The sequence below is a fragment of the Lissotriton vulgaris genome, chromosome 4_1, assembly GCF_964263255.1.
Source record: "Lissotriton vulgaris chromosome 4_1, aLisVul1.2, whole genome shotgun sequence".
NCBI classification, from domain to species: Eukaryota; Metazoa; Chordata; class Amphibia; order Caudata; family Salamandridae; genus Lissotriton; species Lissotriton vulgaris.
This window is the reverse complement of record NC_141691.1, coordinates 1,612,977,854-1,612,996,323: the sequence shown is the minus strand read 5'-3', so window position 1 is coordinate 1,612,996,323 and position 18,470 is coordinate 1,612,977,854.

Below are 18,470 nucleotides of genomic sequence, written 5' to 3'. Positions count from 1 at the left end.
TACTGTAGGGGTCACTATACTAGGGCCCCTAGACAAGTATTTTGCACGGGCAACGAGGGAAATAGACAGGGAGATAGCGCTGGCAGAAAAACGAGCTGAGCGTCGTTTCTCCATTGAACTTTTAAAACACAAACCCCCAGCCCTGGTACAAAAAGAGCTATTAATCCCTCAACCATTGGATAATATTACATCTATGGGAGAGTCAGAAGCAGACTTATTTAACACAGATGACATCCCTCTGATTTTCCAGGAAGGCCCACCTCATATAACTATCAATGAGACAAACAACGCCATTAACACCACTGGGTCACCATCTATATCTCATTGTTTAATTGATCTGAATTCTCCTATAGTGCTGGATCAAGTCTCTCAGCCCAATACAAGTCCCTTATCCCCCGCAGTGAATCCACCCTCGGAGGAGGCAGGACAAATGGAGACACAATCATTGCAAATAGTCAGCCCACCCAAAGAAAAGGCACAGAAAAAAAGAGGCCAAGAAGTGTGTCATTCGCCACCGAGGAAAAAAAGGAAGAATGTTGGGGTTAGAAAAGGGACTAAAAGTACAAATCCACCTTTGTCAATAAAGAATTCTTCAAACAAAACTAGTAAGGATCAAGAGAAAGATGTATTAAGCGAGACACAAGCAGATATAAGTATGTTCCCAGAAGCACTGACATCTAAAGGGCTCCTTGAGGATATCGAACGTCTCCTCAAATCTCTAATGTTGCCACTCCTAGAAAGGGTTAAAAGGTTAGGGGAAAATATGGATCGTATCTTAGCAGCACATACGCCTAAGGAAGCCCCAAAAGAGAATAGTCCAAAGGAAACCCGTCCATCAATATCACTACCTGCTCAGAACACATTGACCCCTCGACAGGATTATCCTAAAAAAATCCCCCGGCATAATAATAATAAAAGTCTTAGATCAGAGGCCACACAAGCACTACACAAAGAAAAGGCTAAGCCAGTCCTCCTGAAAGCCCCTGTTCCCACAGACCCGAGGCTAACAAATGTATCACCACAGAATCGGGTTAAAACAAAGAATAAGGGAAATGTTGACCTACCCCCTGAGTCATCAAACTATGTTATTATCCTGACTGGGGTTCCCGTGGTACCAGTGGGCAGCATAGAACCAAACACCAGCCTTAAAAATAAGGTCATACACTGGCTGCGGATTATTAGACCTCTCCCACCACATTTAAATGGGGATATAGTGACTGTTAGACGGTGTGGCTGGGTAGGGGTGAGACCAAAAGATATAGAGGGAGACGTGGTAATAATAACTTTAGAGATCACAGAGTTGTCAGCCACATATGCGATTGGTATTCGGGGAGAAAGGAGGGCAGTGTATCTCCTCGTAATTTGAGTTATTTTTACCCCGAAGCTTTGATGAGACCCCGCACTCACCCTAAAAAATGGGGTCGCCCTGATCCACAGCAATTTTTACATCGTAAACAACACCCCGGTCTGACAAGACACTATAAAAACAATCCTCGATCTTTTTTTCCACCTCAATGTCCCAATACACCTGTTTTTCCCTTTGAGTATGTTCACTATCCCACAAACCCGACACAATATTGGAATATCCCGATACACAACCTTTTTGAACCCCTTTCAGGCCTGGACCTAAATGACTGGCTCGGTATCTCAGTCGCCAAATCAGGCAGTAATTTCGGGGGGGGGAAAGAGGCTGTGTTCGAGAGTCCCGCACTTGGCCAGATGCTCCCTAACACCAAAACTGATACAACCAGAGTCAGGGAATTTGGGACTAGCCAAAATAGTAAGACGGGAAAGGATGCCAGGGCTAAGGGAAACATAAACTTAAGCGATAGGGGTACGAGGAAGGATGACACGGTAAAGAAGATTCCGTGTAAAATAACTAAAGGTAAAAATACACCCAAAACCAAAGATATAAGCATAAACGAGTGCCATGTAAGTGTAGTGTCATGGAACGTGTGTGGGATTGCTAATAAAGTTCAAGAAACAGCATGGGGGGAGTTCATTAATAATATAGACATACTATGTGTCCAGGAGACCTGGGTATTAACTGAATTACACATAGATGGATTTAAGACTTTTCACGTCCCTGCAGTACCATCAAGTCATGGTAGGCATAAAGGGGGACTATGTGTATACATGCCCAACCGCTTAAACACTAGTATCAGCACAGGTAGATCAACCTCACCTTATTTCCAGTTGGTCACTATTCATTTAAACTCCATCAATGTGCTAATAGTGGTTAACTTTTACAATAATATTGAGAACTCTAATTTTAGGGAAGAATTACTAAAATTGACAAAAGAAATAAGGGAGGTAAAACCCATGAAAGGGAAAGACCTAATATGGGTCTGGGTAGGTGACTTCAATGTAAACCTATGCACTAGTGAAACATGTGGATTCCAGGAATACTAGGAGGGGGATCATGAGGATAGTAGCCACTTCCAACACAATGATAAAGGGCAAATTTTAAATGACATTATGGCCAAGTTTGATCTTGGGTTTGCAAATAGGCTGTGCTCCCCGAAGGTAAAGTTCACTTCCACCTTTTTAGCAAGGGGATTCCACTCAACTATTGATTTTATCATCTTGCCGAATATGTTTTGGGGTCGGGTGGTTAATTATGGGACCCCCGCCATCGGCCTGAGTGACCACCTACCGAATAAAATCCTGGTTAGCGCCCCAGGAACTAAAACAGCCTCATTAACTGAGACCCTGGCATGGACGCAAAATATAGCTGTAGCACGGCAAAATGGTATTGCCCTAAAATGAAGCATGGTAGACCCGGTAAAAATCCAACAGAAAATTGTGGGAGGTGCTCTGCCCCCTCTTTTGGTATGCTTAGAGGAAAAGCCTACAAATGATGAAATCTTGGAGGCATTTAGTAACATCCCTAGCATCATACAGGATGTGTTGACCTGGACTAGCTCTAAAAAAAGTAATACCCCTAAGGGCTGGTTCGACACCCAATGCACTAAGACACATAGGGCCCTTAGAATGGCCCTAAGAGAAACAACAAGGGACCATGCAGTGATTAGAACACTTAGAAAGGCATATAATTTAGCTAGGCACCAAAGAAAGAAGGAAATTAAGGAAAAAGCTTGGCAAGACCTAGTGAAAGCTGTGGAGAGCAGAGACCCAAAATTATTTTGGCAGGTTGTTAATTTACCATTCCTTAACAACAAAGTGGCACCTAGGATGGAGATAGCCATCGATGAAAAAGCGTGGGTGGACTTTTTCTCGAAAGTATACTGTAACACCCAAGAGGAATCTAAATTAGTGAATAACCATCGTCCGATCCCAATTGAGTTTAACTTAGAGGAGGTGGTAATGGCCATAAATTCCACCCAGAATAATAAAGCCCCGGGACCAGATGGGATCCCTAGCGATTTCTATAAGATGAACACTGACCTATGGGCACCAATTTGTTTGTGGGTACTGTGTGCTTGTTGTGCTAAAGGTTTTATTAAAACATGGGCAGAATCACTAATAATCCCAATATATAAAAAGGGTGACAGGGAAAGCCCATCAAATTATAGACCCATATCTCTCCTAGATTCATTAGTGAAAATTGCAGGCAGAGTGGTTTTGACTAAACTACAGTCATGGGCAGAGGAAAAAGATATTCTGACGCCCGTACAATATGGCTTTCGGCAAGGGATGGGCACAGTCGAACAAGTTTTAAATTTCGTTTTATTACAAGGGAAGTATTTGAGAGCAAAAGAGGGTCGTTTTTATGCTATTTTCGTCGATCTCTCCTCTGCGTTTGATTGCGTAGTACACAATAAGCTATGGGAAACATTAGAGGAGATGAAAGTGGATCCAGACATCGTTCTCTTTTTGAGACAACTATATTCAAATGCTACCGCCAAAGTAAGATATGGGTTGGGGGGGGAATGTACCGGGTCTTTCCACATACAGAAGGGGGTGAGACAAGGCTGCGTGCTGGACCCATTCCTTTTCTCTTTATATACCAACAGTTTAGAGAAGGAATTGGGAGCCAGCAACATTGATTCACCAAAGGTTGGAAGCAGACAGATCGTCTCCCTTTTGTATGCGGACGACGCCGTGTTAATGGCGAGAACGAAGGTTGGTGCCCAAAAAGCCCTAAACAAATATGTAAAGTATATGGAGGCAAGGGGCCTTAAACTTAACGCCAAAAAATCCTTTGTGATGTGCGGTGGCAAAGGTGGAGCTAGATGTAACCAACTCAATGCAACAGGACTTCAATTGCAAGCCACTAAAACATTTCCATACCTGGGAGTTACAATCGAGGCTTCAGGGGCCTGGGGCCCTGAGGTGAAAAATAGAACATTAGCCTTCAAATGATCAATTGCGGCCGTTAAGCATTTTGCAAGCAAACTGGGCAAAAAACAACCCGAAATCATGCTCAATATATACGTGGCAAAATGCAGAAGTATCGCCCTGTATGGAGCAGGGATATGGGGGTACCAGGACGTGACATCGCTCCAAACTGTAGAAAATAATTTTTTGAGATGCCTTATGTCCCTTCCGAAGAGCACATCAGTCCACAACTGTCACGCGGAATTAGGAATGGAACACTTGACAGATTTGATTAAAACCCAGCCAATTCTGCTCTGGCGGAGAGTATGGGCGACGCCAGAATTGGGACTAAATCGAGAAACAATAAATGATGTTATGACCCTTGATAATGCAAAACGTATCAAATGGCTTGAGTACATGATGAGGAGAGTTTTAACGGACATTGACAGGCCAGAATGGTATAACAACCCCGAACTAATTGGGGAAATCCCCAAAAAAGACCTGAAAAAATTATGTATGGAGCACTTTAACATACTAAGGTTTGGAAGTGAGGGCAGCAAAAAATTAGTGCTCGATCATCAGCTGTTCTTGACTACTTACAAAATACAACCATATATAAACATTGTGACTTTGGGGTTTGAACGTTTTGTCCTGACTAGATTCAGGTTCAATATCTTTCACCATTTAGTCTCATACCCAGCTAAAAATGACTGGAACAGAACTCTGGCAGCCTGCCCATGTGACAATGTATCCCCCCCGACCACCTTCCACCTGGTTTTGCTATGCAAATTGTATAGTAAAGAACGCTCGAGATGGTTAAAACAATACCTTAGAGGTGGGGCTTGGCGGCAGTGTAGGCCAGCGTATCTGAATTTGCAACAATTGGGAAACCCTCTATGTATAGTGACTATGACAATGTTCTTAAAAAGTGTTTTAAAACGACGAAACTTATAATGAACTATTAATTATTCGATTGAACTGCTCCAACTGATTTAATACATTTTTTAATCTATATATAATGAATGCTTGTAAGAACATATGTTTTATATGAACTACTTTTATGATTTTTAACATGTGAAAATCGAATAAAGTATTGAAATTGAATTGGGTAAAGTTTGGTGAACAGCAGTCAAAATTGACAGCAGACATGCACCAGAATTGTTATACTTTGACAGGAACCATCATGGCATTTCCTACCAAAGCAAAGATTTCACCGCTGCAATAGTTGTGATCTCTGAATTTGGCTTACAGTAGGCTATTGAGTTGGAGGACGTAATGTCCTCTGCACCCTGCCACCCTGACAGACTGTACTCCATCTGCCAAATTTTAAATCTGGACCTTAGACTTATAATGAACTATAATTCAGTCAAATTGGATTAGTGGATATTATGACCTGATATCATTGGACAAATCAGAAACCTTGAGTATTAGCTCAGATTTAGAGCAGCACTTGGAGGTTTTGAATTATGGAGAAGTCAGCACCATTGTGCCAAAAATGTCCGACATGGCAAGAATGACTATCATTATTTATTTAATTTTTATTTAATTTAGAGATTTTCTAAAACACCGCTCTTTGCAGGGTTGTCAGCTTCACACACACTCTTCCACCCTGACTGCTGCGTACACACATCATATTAGGACCCGTACCCTCCAGATATGCCCCCGCCGCCCAACAACCCTAGACATGCAAGACCCCACATTTGAAATCACCAGAGATTCAGGTGGGGTTAAAAAGGCCATGTTTATTCACACATTGTATAAACATGACAAGCAATAACATGCATATCAAAATCACAAGTTATAACATAACTACATTTATGAGCATATCAGCTCGGTGAGCATATCAGCTCCATGAGCATATCAGCTCCATCACCTTCCCAACCCTAAGGGAGGAACACCATCTGGTTCGCATCTCGCAACTGGGTATCCTACGCCAAGTGCCGTGCACCTGCCCCTTAGAGTGGTGGGTCCCGCCCTTCTATCCTTGTCCGCCATTACCGGGGCTCACCTCTCGACCACCAGGCTGCCAGGAGTCACCCAGGAGGCTCGAAATCTGTCGCCCTAGCATCCCCAGCCGGTGGTCACTTCCTCCCAGTGGAGAGCTTGCCATATACCCCCTCAGAGCTGGCCAATAGAGCCCGGCACGCGGGCTCCCATCCATCTTGTTTAGCCACTATTTACTGATCGCAGGTCTCTTCTCCGCAGAACGCCCCTCAAACCATTAATCTAAGGGATGGGTAGGTGGGAATTTCGGAAAGCCGGCCTGGATCTCGAGAATGACCAGGAGCCGGCGAGAGCAGTCAGGTATCCAGGAGTGATAGCGGGAACAGAGACCCCAGTCACAGAGAGTTGACCCTAAATAGGCCCAGAGACTCCACCCCCTGACCCTCGGCTCACGCGATATGGCCAGAGCGGAAATGGGTCGGCTGGACGCCGATTGGGCCGTCCGCCCGACCAACCACCAGAGACCACGAGCGGGCGGGGTCCGGAGAGGCCGGGTCCTAAGTGCGCGCGTCGTGATTCTCCACGCTTGTCATAGGACCCGTACCCTCCAGATATGCCCCCGCCACCCAACAACCCTAGACATGCAAGACTCCACATTTGAAATCACCAGAGATTAAGGTGGGGTTAAAAAGGCCATGTTTATTCACACATGGCATAAACATGACAAGCAATAACATGCATATCAAAATCACAAGTTATAACATAACTACATTTATGAGCATATCAGCTCGGTGAGCATATCAGCTCCATGAGCATATCAGCTCCATCACCTTCCCAACCCTAAGGGAGGAACACCATCTGGTTCGCATCTCACAACTGGGTATCCTACGCCAAGTGCCGTGCACCTGCCCCTTAGAGTGGTGGGTCCCGCCCTTCTATCCTTGTCTGCCATTACCGGGGCCCACCTCTCGACCACCAGGCTGCCCGGAGTCGCCCGGGAGGCTCGAAATCTGTCGCCCTAGCCTCCCCAGCCGGTGGTCACTTCCTCCCAGTGGAGAGCTTGCCATATCCCCCCTCAGAGCTGGCCAATAGAGCCCGGCACGCGGGCTCCCATCCATCTTGTTTAGCCACTATTTACTGATCGCAGGTCTCTTCTCCGCCACAAGGGTGGCCAAGGCCCACAGGTCTGACACCCTCCCCACCTGCGTTCAGAATAAATGACCAGAGTTCTTGGATAAACGTATCAGTTCCATAATCCGACAAATGCACCCCATCCTGGTGGCACATTGCTTCTCCGGAAATCATCCGGTGCTGGAGGTAGCGCAAGCGGCCCTTCACTGAGCACAACCTTGCTAGTTCGCCGTTCAATCGCCTCACCGAGACGTTCAAAGATCTTGGACGCACTCCTGGGCCCCATGCCCTGCGCGATATCATGCCAGACCAGACTAGTTTCGTTGATGGGAACACATGTCCCAGCCAGGCAAACTCTGCTAGTAGGGCTTCCTTGACAGCCAAGCGCCCCCTGTCGACCATGTCGTTGCCTCCCAAATGCAGGATAATCCAATCCGGCGATTTATGCTCTCGTGCCCTGAGCTCCTCGACGATCCGCCTCAAGTGTCGGATCCGCATCCCTCCAAGGCCATGCCATACGAATTCGGTCTCGCCCAATGCGGCCGGTTTCACCACCTCTCTTCGCTTCAAGCGCACCGCCGCGCGACGCATGAAAGAGTGCCCGATTACCCATACCACGGAAGCGGGCATACTAATCAAAAAGGAGAGAGATGAAACCGTTAGACACTGCACACATATGCATCACAATAATTCAGGCCTTACATATCGTTTGTAACAATCAGAGGTCCAGCGACCTACACCTTTCAGCGACCCGCCCCAGCCGCTAAAGTTGCGGCGCCAATCCTAAAGGAATGAGAAAAATAGCCCGCTGCTCCCAATCCCAGGTTCCCCAGGGCCAACCCAAAGACTGCCTTAAATTGGTATTGAGACAGGCAATCCCCGTTTTAGTGGACGAAAAGAGCCGATCCCCCCCCTGCAGGGCGTCGAGCTAGATACGCCTGCATACGGGAAACGGGGCAGGCAGCTATCCCTGGGGCAGGCCGCAAATGGATGTTGGCCCCCTTCCCTGTTTGGTCTGTTTTGGACCGTCTCAACTGCACCACTAAGCCCCCCGGGTAGATAGAGATATCCTTGAGCTGCAGGCCCCCCCGTGATCTACTCTGGAAGCCCCCACAATCTCACCCAGGCGGAAGGCCCCGTAAAAGGCCAGGCAGAATGCCGCCCCCAGCATGATTCCCTCGAATGGAGACAAGCAAATAACAGGCAGTACCCCCAAAATATCCATCAAGGTCGGGAGATCCGATGGCCTACGACAGTCCCGCCGTGTCCCGTCTAATCGGGCCCATCCCGCTAAGGCCTTCCTGATCAAGAATGAAGCCCCAGGGTCCCGCTACCCCACCAATTTAGCAAAGAAGCCTATCGCCGCCAGGGAAGCCCTAGCGTAGGACACTGTTTTGCCCTGATCCCGCAGAACCTGTAAAAAGGCGTACATCGTTTCAGTTGAGAAGACCCTCTCCCCACCCGACTTTTCAACAAATGCTTTGTAAACATTAAACTGCGACTGATATGCGCGTTTGGTGCGATCACTCAGAGCGGCACCTACCAGCCCCGCTAAAGCGGGGCTCCAATTTTCCACAGTGACGTAGGGAACGTCGTCATGCGCTCTTCCGCCTGCGGGTGGAACCTTCGGAAGTCCTGCAACTTGGAACGAGTGCCCCAGCGCTCCCTCTCTCTAATACCCTTTCTGGGGTTGATAATTGGCCCACTAGAGTGGAAACTGACGCCAGCAAGCTATCCAACGGGTCGCCAGCGGCTGCCACTGCGGCCACCGGCTGCGGTGGGAGTGGTGCCGGAGGGACCGTGACTAATGGTACTGCGCCCCCCGGAGCCAACGCCCTCAGCGCCTCCCTAATCTCGGACAAGACTGACCCCACTGGGTCTACTGGTGTGACCACACCCGGTTCAGGATCAGAAGGAGGGACCCGCTCTGCAGCTAAAGGAGGAGTGGGGACGGGACCTACTGATCCCTCGTCCTGTTTCCCCCCGGCAGGGCTAGGCCTACTCTTCGTCCCTTTCCTTTTTGGCTGCGCCTTGGCCTTCTTCTTCAATGGCGGACAAGCAGCCTTCGGTCGCACCCCCCTGCGCGGCCGCACTACTACTTCTGGCTGCTCCCCCCGGGAAGAATCATTCTCGTCCCCGCTATCGGGGGTCTCCTTGCTCAACTTTTTTAGCAGCAATTTCATGATCTGTGCTAATTCAGGTTCAGAGTCCTTTCGCTTTTGTCCACCCTTTTTTGGCGCCATGCTAGCTATTGCGCGCTTCCCACTGCCTCGCTCTAGCACATAACGCGCCCCGCGTTCCCTGTTCCCACACTCCTAAGCACCGTTCACGCCGCCCGGCAGGAGGCCGCACCACGAAGACCCTCGCACACAGCCGTAAGCTCGTAAGGCAGCGACACTCCAATCCCTTCCCTGCACCCACCGTGACTCACGGCTGCCCACGAGGCCCCCGAGGCACTCGACTCCTTACCTGGCTACACGAATGATGCTCAGTCCTTCTGCTTCTAGAATTTCGGAAAGCCGGCCTGGATCTCGAGAATGACCAGGAGCCGGCGAGAGCAGTCAGGTATCCAGGAGTGATAGCGGGAACAGAGACCCCAGTCACAGAGAGTTGACCCTAAGCCCAGAGACTCCACCCCCTGACCCTCGGGTCACGCGATATCGCCAGAGCGGAAATGGGTTGGCCGGACGCCGATTGGGCCGTCCGCCCGACCAACCACCAGAGACCACGAGCGGGCGGGGTCCGGAGAGGCCGGGTCCTAAGTGCGCGCGTCGTGATTCTCCACGCTTGTCAGAATAAAAGTGAGCCATAATAATTTCACTTCACATGCTGATATATACTTGAAACCATGAATGTAAATTCACCAAAATGCCTGGGGTAGCAGATGTGACATCCCATGCCATTTAACCTTTGCTTTTATCCACACATGCATGCATGTTTACAGATACACACACATTCACACATACACAAACTCTCTCTCACTTAAACACAATCCCACCCGCAAGCACACACACTTCATATATTTAAAAACATTTTTCACTTACCTTAGCTGCCAGGAAGGTTCAGATTCCAGATAAATGTAATCCATTCTTTATTACAGTGATAGTGAATGATACATTTTATTCACCATTACTGTAATAAAAAAATTGACAGAAAACAATGAGAGTGGAGCCGCAACTGACTTCCATAAGGACGAGCTGCCCTTTGTGTTCATGGCACTGATTTTACCTCCTTTAAGCTCAGGGGTGGCAATGGCAGTGCAGGGGTCGCGAAGGGCAAGTCAGGGGTCGCAGCTGCGATCCCTGGCGTCCACTAAAATGACGGGGATGGGTATGCTCAGACGTGAGTCCCATGCTCTCCACACCACTGGATTCAAGCAAGCCGGGCTGAAGACGGCTGGAATGCCAGAAACCGGTCCTCGGAAGCTTGTTTCCGGTCCAGGGAAGGCATGGCTTGACAGTTCGGGCTGGACTGTTCCCATGAGGCACAGGGTCAGACTGATTTGCATATGGCCATGTCTGAACTGGGGTGGTGTGGAGTGCAGTGCAAAAGAACAATGGATTTGGGCCCAGATCTCTGTACTGGGGTGAATGTATGACATTGTTCTGCATTCTGTCCATCAACTGTGGTTTTTGCATTTGTCCACTAAAATGACGTCCATGCTTGAAACAATAAAGTGATGATGCTTCTATGTGAAAGGAATGGAACAATATGGCTGTAGTGCCTTTAACAATGCACCTGCCATTTTGCTGAGGTTCCACTTCTGATGCCCTGATATTTACCCATTAGCAGCGATCCTAGAAATACGTTTCTTTGCTTTGTGGATTACAACAGTAAAGTAGCAAACTGGCATAGTCATGACTGACACTTTCCACTCTCAATGGCAGCATGTGGACTAATCATAAATGTAAACGCCGTTTGCAACAAGCAAGTGGTATACAGGGTAAGACCTATTGTCCTTCTCTCCATGAATTGTTATGTAATGACTTTAAGAAATCTGGATTTGGGAAAGAGAGAGTGGGACACGAACAAAGCAGATTGAGAACATCAACTGCACATCGTATTTTCCATTAAAAAAGGCTTGCGAGTGAATGTTGATTGTGAGGCTTGCTAGAGATGTAAAAAAATCAAGGCATTCTATTGAATTGCCCCAATGCACATGCTATCTGTGTAGCACAATCCAAGTCAAAAAGCTTACTTCCGTTTTCTTGGATGAATGCTATCTCAGAGAAAGGCACAGCACTCAAACTTTGCATTTTGATACTATTAAATGTACATCTTGAAAAAGTACCAACTCAAAATCGATTTTGAGTGAAACATTGACCAAAACAATGATCCCTCTAAATCCGTTAAAGCGTACAACTCTGCAGCAGTGGCTTGAGGTAAGGAACTCCTTACTGACTGCACTGAATTTTACCGAACCGCAGATGGTAATCGGGGTGTGTATTGATGATTACTGTGTGGCTGGGATAATATATGCGTATGCGGCCAGACAGCAGCTCTCCTAAGTGATGGTGCAAATCTTGGCTATGAGTCAATATATCTGCAAATCTAAACATTAATAAAAAAATATATATATATATATATATATATATGTATACGCATTTTAACAGCGCCCAGTTACGAGAATCCCAATCCGGAACTTATGAAGGAATGGGCGGTGATCAATCTCGAGGCGTCACGAAGACAAGTCCAGCTATTAGTTAACTATGCTGAAATAGATAGGGCACAATTGCTTAAAGAGATAGCCACCATACAAGATGAATTGGAAGCTATGGGTGACAAAGAGGAGAGGAAAAAATTAACTGAAGAGATGAATGAGAGACTAAAGAAGGAGAAAACTAAAATCATGGACAGAAAAGCCTATAAATTCAAACGAGACCGCATTGACTATGAGCTGGGGCAAATTTTTACTTTTTCCAAAAGATATGATACTTACCGGGCCGCTAAAAATAAACCTCAAGGCCAGCATAAAGCAACTACAAGAAATTTAGATCAAACTAATTCAACCATTTCTGATGCTAGTTCAGGAGCAGGCAGTGAGTCGGATTCAGACCAACGGAGAACTTTAGCATCTGACGGCATGGCCAAACCTCATCCGGGGCAGGAGATCCATTTTTATGCCAGGAACGGATGAACTCACTGCAGCCTGTGTTCAAAGGAATTACGGAGGAAATATGCAAACTACGGCGCAGGCAGAGGTACAAGGCGAGGAGGAGGCGCATCCTCCAGAAGAAGAGGCAGCGGATAGTGGAAAGCCAAGAACCAGTAGTTACGACAACTGATGAAACTACTATCATCAATCTGACCCCCACAATACTTACTAAGGAGGAGGAAAATATCTTGAAACTTGGTCTCTCCTTTGCCCCGCAAACTAATATGAACTATACTGATACAAGGATGGATATATACAAAGCCGTACGCAAGCTAAAGCTCTGGAAATTTCATCTAATGAAAAAGAAAAATTTTACAGAGGTAACAGCTCCGGTGATCTCAGACAACATTACTGCATCGGGAAGTCCTATGCCCAGTGAAATCGTTGAATTATGGACAACCGAAAGAATGGACTCTCAGGGTGTGGCAGTTGGGAATGAGGGTGACAGGAGGAGCCAGGATATTCCGAAGCAAATCTCACCAGCTACTCCCTTCAAACCAACTTCCACCTTTAGTCCCACAATGCTAAGGGATTCCATCGATATTTTTAAAGAAAATGTCCTCTCTCAGGTCAAAGAACTACACAAGCAAAACAGCCATAGAAAACCCAGGTTCAATATGAGGAACAAGCAATATGAGTCACTCATCCACAAATTGAGTAAAGACAGGAAAACCATAGTACGGGGCAGTGACAAAGGTGGAAACATCGTTTTGATGACAAGATCAATGTATGTGTCATGACCCCGTAGCGCCCATAGCGCCAAGAGGAGGTTAAACACTTCAGAAAACCCACCCCTGTCCCGTGCACCCTGCACGCCATAGTAGAATATGTTTGATGATTTATTAATGTAACCTTTTTCACCGTACTGTATGATTGTTGATGTATCAACGTAACTTTGTCACTCTAGCTATAGTTCATGTTCATGTATAATTATTATAGCATGCGTATTGACTCTTGGTTGAGGATCGGCACTGGGGGAGGCTCTATTGCGAGTAGACCGGCTGAAAATGAACAATCGGGAAACGCACGCAGAGAAAAGGTGCGCGATGCGTCATCGTACGTTCGGGTGTGGCTCGAGTATAAATAGCCACACCCGACGCTTCCTGACGCTTTGCCTTCCTCCGCCTGCCAAGAAGACTCACCTCAGCAGCCTCCACAGATCTCGACGATCCGGCAACGCCCCACAGTCATCCCGAATTCGAGAAAAATTCATTTCCTTGCTGCAAGAAAAAGGAAGAAGTCTTTAAAGCTAAGAGAAACTTTTTTTACACTTTGTCAAAAGGCGCCCAACGCAAGCAAGCAACAAGTTATAGAGAAAACAGAACTTACCTGAAAAATCCTGGCAAAGACGATCATTGACATTTTTGATTTTCTAAAAAAGAAACAAGAAGACTTTGAGACTTAATCAAAGAAAACCTTGAGAAAGCACATTTTAATGTTATGTTTAGATAGTTGTTTCTTTTGTTTAGTTATTTTCATATACAGGTTGTGAAGACCTTGAAAGAGTAGAGAGAGTATACTGAGTAAGTGACACAAGGTGCTGGTTGTCTTATCATGTGGTGCATCTTGACATAGAAAAAGAATCAGTAACTTATTCTTACATTTGATTATTTACTTAGGAGCACAGTTACTACCGAATGACACCTTAAACACCCGAAGACTATCAACGCCAAATACAAGACTCTTCACAACGACAACACGGACGCAACGCCTAGCTTCTAAAAGTCGCAGGTAGGCTCTCTTAGAGTTCAACAAAAAGAGAATTACTGTAGGTTTAGATAGTTAGCAGGATTTAAAAAGAGAGTTTAAATTACAGAAGTTTTCTTTGTTGCTTCGCAGGTCGACAACCAAGGAACACGTAGCGTCCCCGATCCGGCCCTCCTCCCTAAATTCTATTTAATTGCCTTAGTGTAAAATTAGATCACAGGGCGTTGTCTAGAACTCGGGGAAGTCGGTCCATAATGTCTCTGCGAAAACAACCTACAAGCATCCTACAGGTAAGAGTGCTTGTAATCTGACAGTATGACAAAGAAGCCTATTCCCAACTCAACAATAGGGACCACTATGAACGATATGGCAGCAATAAAATCAATGCAAGCAGAACACCACAAGAACTATCCAAATGGAAAAAGAAAGCCATGTTGTCTGACGATGAATACAAATATCTAAGGAATGATCATCCAGTAATGCCACTGATATACTTTATCCCCCAAATCCACAAGGATATGGAGAACCCCCCTGGCAGGCCCATCATCTCTGCCAGGGGTGGACTGTTGGAGAAAACATAAGTCTACATAGACTATTTCCTACAGGGGGCAGTCAAGTCTTTGGAGTCCTATGTTCAGGACACTGGGGACTTCTTGTTCAAATTACAAGCTAATGAGTGGAAAGATGATTACTGGATGCTTGCCTTGGATGTATCAGCATTGTACACTAGCATATTACATGAGGATGGTATGGCGGCAGTAGAATACAATCTGTCCCAACGAGAGGAACAATACAAGGATCATACTTCCACGTTATTGGAAATGCTTAAAATATGTTTAAATAACAATGTATTTATGCACAATAACTTGATATATCGTCAGCTACAGGGAGTTGCTATGGGGGCCAGTTTCTCCCCAAGCTACGCCTGTTTACACATGGGGGCTTGGGAGGAACTGGTCCTCAAAACGCAATTCAGTAAGGAAATGGATTCTAACGTCAATGCTTGGTTTCGTTATATAGACGATTTGTTTGTAGTGTGGCAAGGGGATAGAGAGTCAGCTGTTGATTTTGTGAGGGCCATCAATATCAATAGGCTTAACCTCAAGTTTTCGGTTACCATCAGTCAGACGAGTGTTACGTTTTTGGACACTGAAGTATACATAGACAAGGATAAGATTGAAACCAGGCTATTCAGAAAAAAGACGGCCCGCAATACAATTTTGCATGCAGCCAGTGCCCACCCTCACCATCTCATTGCCAGTATCCCCTATGGGGAGATGTTGAGGTTACGAAGAGTGTGTAGTACTGAGCTAGAGTTAGTGGAGGCGCAAGCATCTAGTAAGATCAGATTCTTGCAGCGTGGGTACTCTGAAGCAGTGATTGACAATGCCATTGCAAAGTCACGTTTGAGGAAGAGACAGGACCTTTTGGCCAAATATGACCATTCCATCACCAGTAAATTGGTGTTTAATAAAGTCTCTGAAGTAAAAAATGAGTTTAGAATCATCAATGGCTTAAACAAACAACACCGGGATCTACATCGCATCTTCAATCGTAATTGGGCTATCTTGATAAGTGATCCAATTATAGGTCCGACATTACCACGCAGAGCCACTCTTACCTTTAACAGAGCACCCTCTATGAGGGACTGTCTTGTAGATACTAATCCTGAAATCATGGAAAAGACAACCTGGTTACAAAACAATGGCGGTTTCTTCAAATGTAAAGTTTGTAAATCCTGCACACATGGGGTCAACACTAAAACATACAAAGATGGTTTCAGGGATAGAAAGCACAAAATTGACAAGGTCCTAACATGCAAATCAGAGTATGCTATCTATGTACTTCAGTGTCCTTGCGCTCTCAGGTATGTTGGCAGTACGAAGTTGGAAGTGCACAAACGCATTTTCCAGCACCTGAGGGCAATTTCTAATCAGGACGATACCTACCCAGTGGCGCGCCATTTCAAAGAGGCTCATCGAGCAATAACAAGGATCTACCATTCTTTGTTATTGATGCTGTTCCAGCAAGCAGGAGAGGAGGCAATAGGGAGGTTGCGCTCCGTAGATTGGAAAAAAAGTATATACTTCGCTTAGATTCGAAGGCCCCGGGTGGTCTCAATGTCACCGAAGATTTGTACACTGTGTTGGGATAAATATCTGATTAAATGCTCGTATTTACATTATAATTCCGGTTGGATAACTGACAGTTACTGTGAATTCCTGTACATATATGAAGTTGTTTTTTTCTATGATTTTTAGATGGTTTTATCATTTGGAAGTTATGGTTTTAATTATCTTATGTACTATTTATTATCTGAGGATGTTTTAAGTAATAATATCAAGCTTTTATAATTGTGAAATACAAGGATATGCAATTTTAGGTCAATTAGGATGTGACCCATAATATCTTGATACCTCCGGAACTGTGACATGTTTGCACTTTATCAACATTATACTTGAATCTGATATATTCTACTTTTTCTAAGTGGACCCCATCATTATAATGAACTCTGTTGAAAATGTTATATCTCGCAATTAGAAATGATTACTGATATATAGATTAAGCTTATGGACGTGACTAGGGTCAGTTCGTCCACGCTGTGTAAATATGTATTGATTCTTGCTGTTTACTAGATCTATTTCCAATATTTACAATGTTTTTTGCACCATTCAATCACTTAGCACTTTATTGCACTTTTTGCACTCCCGTTTGTATGATCAGCTGCAGAGATCTGCAGTGGGTATTTGATACTGTATGTAGAAATCATGATCTTTGGAGATTCATCCCGGTATTTTGCAACTGAGCAGACACATACCCATACATTCTATATAAATTATATATATAGATAGCACTGGACATTTCATTTAACGGTAAACAACGCAATTCATGCCGGTTACATTTGTATTGGCGGTTTTTGTACATTAATGTGAATGATTTTAACATACACAATTAGCCACTTATAAGTATCTATATTTTCCACGGGCCCGTTGGAACTTCTGATGGATACAAAGTCATGTAAAATGTATACATGGAGTGATTAACCTATAATGCAAGGCTAACAAGTGTGATTATGTTTTGTACTATTACGAAATTGAATTTAACGCCTATGTCGAAATTGAAATGTATTAAAATTTATCGATGTAATGCCGGTGCCATGTTGTCTGCTTTCTATGTTTATGTGATCTCCAGCATCACGTGCAAGGGGAATTGTGACGTACAAAAGGGTGTATCCTGAACTTTCACGTTGTCATGTGAACAAGGCTCTGGGTTGAGCCGAAACGTTATGGCGACTAGCACGCAACTTTTCAAATAAAGAATAGCACTGAATTCAAGGTCCGTGTCTGTGCTGTTTGGGTGGGCGCTGGAAGCAAGCGAGCCTCGAGGCAGAAACAGAACCTGTACATATATATATATATATATATATATATATATATATATATATATATATATATATATATATATATATATATATATATATATATATATATATATATATACACACACATATATATTTATATATCTCTATTTTTTTGAAAATGTTAGTTTCTATTTTTGAATATGTGTTTCAAGGGTTACATTACACTGAAAGGAGATCTGTCACTCTGTCACAAGGATGGTGTCATGAGTGATGTCATGAGTGATGTCACTGACCATGTCATGAGTGATGTAATATGTGACGTCATCAGCAGTGCATTGCAGGCGCGCAAGTTATAGTGAGTCCAACTAACTATAACGTGGGAATTTCAATGGTTTTATATCAGTAAAATGTCCAGCTAACTATAACTGGTGTCAAACCTATGGTTTTTTCAGTGAATTTAATAGGTTTTTTAAATGCTAATTGCTAACTATAACTGGTGTGAAACCTATGGTTTTTTCAGTGAATTTCATAGGTTTTTTAAATGCTAATTCCTAACTATATATAGGGCCTCAAACCTATGTTTTGTTCAGTGAATTTCAAAGGTTTTTTAATGGCAAATTTCTATAGCTATGTAATATAATATTTTTTATAATGAATCCTATATTGTATATTTATGTAATACTATTTTTTTTATGTATATTGTTCATGTTTTTTTATTTTTTTGCTTTGGAGCGCTCCCGGTGCGCGTACCGGTGAGCGCACCGGTGAGCGTAGTCTTGCGGCGCGCCCCGGTGCGCGTACCGGTGAGCATCCTGTTAGCGCACCCAAAAAAAAAGAAAAAAAAATAATGTTGGAGTGAGCATGAGGGAAGGGGACAGAGAGAGTGATGTT